The 6,711-nt window shown below is 38.8% G+C and overlaps 1 pseudogene; it reads right to left on the minus strand.

Moving 5' to 3' along the window:
• Positions 1–620: 620 nt before the first annotated feature.
• On the minus strand, positions 621–6,114 carry LOC138021722 (contactin-associated protein-like 2; annotated as a pseudogene).
• Between the last annotated feature and the right edge of the window lie 597 nt (positions 6,115–6,711).

The following is a 6,711-nucleotide window of genomic DNA, read 5'->3' on the forward strand; positions in this document are numbered from 1 at the left end:
CTCTTGCGATTCAAGAAAATTAATTGCCTAACCGGTGAATTCGACAGTAAATTTCTCTGGAAAAACCGATATCGCACTCATCCCTTCGTGATTCATGAGATATCGGTTTTCCGGGTGAAATTTACCGTGGAATTCATTTGTTAAGCAGCGAAGAAATTGAAATAATTAAGCAATACTCGGGAAAACCAGAACAGCCTTTTATTTTTACTAATCCTACAGCCAGTAAGAATAAACAACCCGGGATCTCCGCTTCTAGGCTAGGCTAAATCTATATATTATTCAAGTAAGACACACCTACACCATGTACGCAGCCTTACAAATCAATGGATGGTCAGACACCTGGCACGGTACTATCTATCACAACGATTACATCATGTTCTCTTATGCACCTATCAATGTTAAGTTGCTGGGGGAAGGCCGGGCATAGGCGGGGGATTTGAACTCAGATCAGTTTTTCTGTTCAAATGCCCGGCCCCAGGGAAGTCATCCTGGGTCAAAAAAGTGCAAATTCCTCACCCCAGGGGCATTATTGTTGGTCAAAAGAGTGCAAATTCCCCAGCCCCATCTTCCTCCCAAAAATGCATAGGTAAAAAAGAGATCAGCAGAAATAGGGACAGAAATTATACATTTTATTTTTTAAAAGGCAACAAAGCAATGACTTTAAAATTTCGAGGACTGTCTCAACTGATACTACTAAACAAGACAGAACAACAGGGAAATTCTGGTTTCTTTTCATGAACTGTTATGCTAATTTTGTTTATCTTAATTGCCATCCTTTTATAGCTCATGGCCATTATCTATATTTAATCACTAAGACAGCAAATATTACAACTAAAAGCTCGGTTTCTAAAAGGTTTCTGCTTTTAAACTTTAAACTATGCCCTAAAGGACTGCCTAAAAATAGAAACACTTACTTTGTGAAGGAAAAAGAATACGACATGTTAATTACTTAAATTGTAAACAGGGAACAACGGAAATAAAATATTAAAGTTCATATAAAAGAGAGCAATATTCAAAAAAGCCCCGTAAGAGGACTTATGATGTGACAAGTAGTGAGCCGATAAAAATGAAATTCAGTATTTCGGTCTCGTTTTTAGTATTATATAAGCTTGCTTGGAAACAAAATTCATTGCACACAAGGTGAATATAGATGACTGCCTCATAAAAGGCTTTAGAGTTTCAGTCCATGGCGTTGAGGGAATCGCGGAGAATCGGTTTGCTTCTAGTGACTTCTGGGTAATTCCACTATTTTTCAGTCTTTCTCGGTCAGATTCAAGATGGCGAGCAGCCAAGATTGCGTCAGTAGACGCCACTCTTCTAACGGTTAAAGTCAAAAGTCCCGATCCCCGGAACTCAACGAATGATCGAAAGCCTCCCGCCAGCGGCTTAACATTGATGGGTGCATTACACATAAGGATATCGTATAGGGAACTTGAAATCTCTTTAAAATAGCAGCATAGCATGGTGTCAAACATTACAAAACGAGCTTCTATTATAGCCAATACAGCATTACTGACGTACATGCTACGCGTACCCAGTGTACTACAAATTGAAGAAATTAAAATCTCAAACTATCGCCTTTCATTTTTCACATTTCCTCTATTTATGACTTTAACGCAAAACTCTGAAGGTATAGATAGCAAAAACAACATTATCATTCAAACTATCATGCCATGCAATAGCACTTAAACTTTCCGAGTGTGTGGTATCCTTGATCTCCTGCGTTTCCAATATCTCCAAACTTGAGTTGTTTAACTGGAAGGTTTGTCTTGCCAGCGAGAAAACCGCTGTCTTCACGCCAGACAAGGTCGTTGCTACCACAATTACAAACTTGGCTTCGTGAAGCACATGATCCAGTCATCCCGCATGCGCATTTAGCACTACCAGGTGACGCTCCACCCCAGTATGACATCTTTGTTGGGTCGCGTGACACCCAAAATCCATTCTGTTGGCTGAACCACCACAAACCCGAATCGTAACATTTGTACTTGATAAATTGTTCACAGTGTGAGGAGACTGTGGTGAGCATCGCCAGCTGAGACAGACTCGCTCCAACGTAATGAATGTCACGTGAGTAACTACCAGGTGATTCATATCTCTAAACATGCGTTCTTCTTTCACTGTCGTGACTGATGACTGTCACGCCAAATCCATTCTTGTCAGTTGTGTCGCAATACACAGTAAATGGTGCCAGACCTCCCACGCCATCTGGATCAATAACAAAATTTCCACTCGCACTGCCAACATATTTTCTTACATCGGAACATGACTTCAGAACTCTCTGGCGGCATTTGTATCCATGACCGACATATCTGTCACAGCTGCACATATATGCGCCGAATTCGTTGGTGCCGTTGGCATGCTGATCACAGCTATGCGTCTTTCTTTCACATTCATCAACATCTGTCAAAAATGACATAAATAAAACATCAGCTTGTAATTCTTCAGCTCAAGTAAGAGGTGTGCGTTTGAGCATCGACAGACGCGTAAGGAAAAGACGGCCAATTTGTACGTTTAAGTGCCCATGAGGTAGAAATAATTGATGCTTAATTATTTGGAATATCTCTCAAAGTACAGAAGAAGTCTGAGTTTAAGAGAGACTGAAGTAATGTTTTTACTTTGAAAGTGAGAGGGTCTTGAAGGGGTAAAATAGAAACGGTGTATTTTTAAGTCAGGAAAATGGGATTTGGTTTTCTGGGAATGGGATTTGGCCTCTGGGAATAGGAAACGAAGTCCTCAAATATGGCAATGGGATTGAGGCAGTGTAATCGATTTCAAGTACCAGAATCCTGCACGTTTTGCTTGTCTCATGCTAATTAGAGCTATTGTTACTTTTACCACGCTGGCAATACTAAATTTAAATACAAATTAAAAAGAAAAACAAACTGACTTCAGGTAGTTTCAGTATAATGACGCTATCGTGAAAATTGCCTATTCTGAGTGTGCGTGCTCTCCATGTATGTGTGCCGATTGTGTGCCTGGTTCTCAGTATATTCTTCATGTAACTCTTATTATACACCTCAAAGCACTACAAAGTACGAACTGTCATGTCGGGGAGAAATAAAAGATCTGTCATTGCCGAAATCAAATACTGGTCCTAGATTTTAATTGGCCAAAACACAATGACCCCGTTGCGTCATTATGTTTCTCATTATGTCATTATGATTTTCGCGTTCCCACTGCAAAGAAAAGCGACATAGTCATAATCAAAGCCATAATCATAATCATAAGAAAATGGTCGATGATTTTCTTATGGTTATGATTATGTTGATCACAAGGGCGCCTATGATTATGTTTCTGGACGTTCCCACTAAGACATAAGCGACATAACAGCGTTATGTTCGTGCTTATGATTATGGTTATGATCGTTACGTCGCTAGTGGGAACTAGGCTTGATTGGCCATTCGACTTACGGGTTAGGTCGTGGTTGCACTTACTTTTTGTGACTTTAAAAGGGCAGTTAAATGAGCATCTTAATCTCATCTTCATAGGTGGTCATGTAGCACAAGACTTTTAAGGGGTTTCCACTCTTTTCTGGGCCAATCCAGTAATACCCGTTTCCTTCAGAGTTCCCTGCGTCTAGTATGTCCATACATGAAAAGACGGGATGACTCAGACTAAGGCGGGATGACTAGTATTTAGCTCCTCGTTTCGCTGAAATAAAGTTTGTTCAGTAAGAGTTATCTTAACTTCACACACTCGCAAGAAAAATGATGCAATAACAACGAAGTGACTAATTATTGATCCAGTGACTGCTGGCTTATAACGAGTAAGGTAATTAGCAATTGGTCGTGGTTGCACTTACATTTTTGGTGCCAGCTTTTATGGGTAGAAACATCAACACAGGAAATCTAAAAGGAGAAAAATTTCATGAAAAAGGCGACGGTCGAAATGCACCAAAGAATTCGATAACTGGTCAGTAATTTGCAATCTTCAACCGTATGTTGCATTAAAATGAAACAATAACTTCATGCAACCTTTACTGGGCCATAGTAATGTGATCATTTCTTCTTCTTAAAATCACTTGGCTTCGTTTCTCTTGTTTCATTTTCCAGCTGGCAAATTCGTCCACTGCCACCAGATTCCGCGGGATGAACGTTAAATGACTTGCATTTGCTACATTCCAGACATTGCAGTTGACATTGAAATTCGTCTGAAACGACAGCTGTTTGCAGAACATGGCCAAACAAGAATGCATTTTTGAAGTGCGGCTTATAAACGAAATGGAGAAGTGGTCTTATCACTTATCTGGTTAAGCAATTTTCTTTTGTAGACATTTGAAAAATTCGAATAGCATCAGGGAGATTCTGACCCGTGACCTGAATGTGATGCCGTTTGGTAAAGCCGACAGTTCGAGCTTTGTATTTTTAAGTTAGCAGCGATACGTTAACGCAGGTTAGCTCGAAGAGCGAGCAGGGAAGACTGAAGCAGTGAGAAAAAGGTTGTGTCGCATTTTTTCTCCATAAGTCAAGGCGGAAGTTACATACAAAAAATAAACGCTTAGTTAATCACAGAGAAAAGAGGAGAGTATGATCAATCCTCTCTTGTTTCGATTAGACCGTTCTCGTTGTTTCTTTTTTCTCCATTTGCGGTCGAAAGCGTTCCCAAATTTTTGATGTGTCGGTTGCAGTAAAAACACAAAACAAATATTTTAAACCAAAAAAAAAAACCAGAAGCATTCTAGGAAAAAAAAATAGTTTCAAGAAGCAGAAAGAGCCCAGTAGCAAAGGGTTAGAAACTAGTGGAGGGTTAGTGTTGAAATATTTCCCTTCGTGAACAAAAAGCCTCTCCAGCATGGAGGAGTTGAAGATGAAACTAAAAATCTATTCGGGGATAACCAGGAGGCTATAAGTGAAAGACTAGGTCTATGTAACCGCATTTTCACACTAAAGCTTTTTTATAAACGAGTTCTTATTACAATAGATTCGGCTTGTACGAGTGTCTATTCTCAATTTAAATTGGTAATAATATCTCATGAAATATACTTCCAGCTGAGCTACCCACAAGTCACATCTCCCCGGGATCGTTTAAGGGTTCAAATCTTCAATATTATACAAAATAAGACCTTAGATCTATGCGACCTTCATGACATCAGGACCTGGAGAACAATGTGTCTAACGTGCAATCCACTGTAATAGGCCTTATCACGGTTTTCGACGCCATCTTGACGGGTAGCAAAGCGGTCAGAAATTACAGTGCTTGTATGGGAATCCGATAGCAAATAACTTCTTCCAAAATTGAATTGTACACAATTTGTGAATCAAAACGTTAAAATACTAGGTAGAAGATTGTATTCACGAAGTTTGAAGGATGTAGCTTTCCTATAAGTCTCTGAGCTATTTTTTTGTAATTTTCCATTTAATTTTTTTCCCGCGAACTGCCTCTAGACGTTTGTCTACCCAGCCAAATTTACAGACAAATGTGTGGAAAATTCAAAAAATTAACTGAGCGTCTTCTAGCCAAACTACATCCTTCAAACTTGGTGAATACAATGTTCTTGCCTTAAATCAACTAATAATCGGAATCTACAATTCCTAAGCTTTCAGAAAATGTATACTTTATTGAGGTTTTTATGAAACGTGTGACCGTGAAGCAGCGACTACGCGAGGTTGTCATTTGGGGTAAACTGTTACCTAAACTTCATTTTCAACATGAGTGCAAAATAAATTTTACGGCAGATGTTTACTTACCCAATTGCCATAAATCATAGTAAGAAAATACGTTTAATCTAGGCGGCATATAAAAACAAAACTGAGCTCACAAAAGTAAGAGAAAATGGAAGATGTTTTAAAATGACTGGTTCACAAACAGGATTAAATTGTTGAAGTTTTGATTTGAGCAAAGTTGAAAGGGCCACCTAATTTTCGAGACGGACTTTCCTGTACGTATTTTTCGATTTCACACTGACATTCAACACGGAGAACTTGAAATATTTTCTCAAATAAAGCAAAATAAATTTGACGGCATTCAGATCTTTACTTACCGAAATGCGTTTCAAAAAGACTCCCACAGGAACCATCGTTTGTCGAAACTTCCCATAGCAGGTTAAGAGTCGCTAAAAACACCAAAGTAAACCAGAAAAAAGCTGCTTTCATTGCTGTAATAGTTTTTCAGGTCGAGCTATTGTAGTTTTCGTGGCCGCTTCCAACGCCGGTGGTTAATGAATGACCTGTCGCGTTTCTTAAACCAGTCAGGACAACTAATGACGCAAAATTATTCATAAGCAGTTTCGGAATCGGAGGCCTGATACTCCAGCATCAAATCTGTGGAGCCAGGAGAACCGAAAATCAATATGGCGGAAAAGTTGGTGGATGTTGTTGCAAAATTAAGACTGCCTAAAATTAGGATGGACTAAAAATTTCAGAAAACTTTATTTTCCAAATCCTAGGAGTGGCGTCAGCCGTGAATCTCCAGTCTCATAAAGCATGCGGTTTTAACCATTCAGACTGCGTGTTATATCAAAGCTTTATTATAATAATTAATAACCATATCCGAGTAAAATAAAGATCCTGTTCGATCTTCCTTCAAGGAAATCTTCCATTCCATTTTTTCTAGGTTGTTTAAAGTCTGAGTTTTTAAATTACAGTATTCAACCAATCTTACTAGAAAAAATCTTATTAGTTTCTTACTTGATGTGATGATAGTCCACAGCCACCAACACACACACTTACACAAATATATTAATTAAACACAGTGTATTTAATTAAGGCA

The sequence above is a fragment of the Montipora capricornis genome, chromosome 10 (genome assembly GCF_036669925.1).
Source record: "Montipora capricornis isolate CH-2021 chromosome 10, ASM3666992v2, whole genome shotgun sequence".
In the NCBI taxonomy this organism is placed as follows: domain Eukaryota; kingdom Metazoa; phylum Cnidaria; class Anthozoa; order Scleractinia; family Acroporidae; genus Montipora; species Montipora capricornis.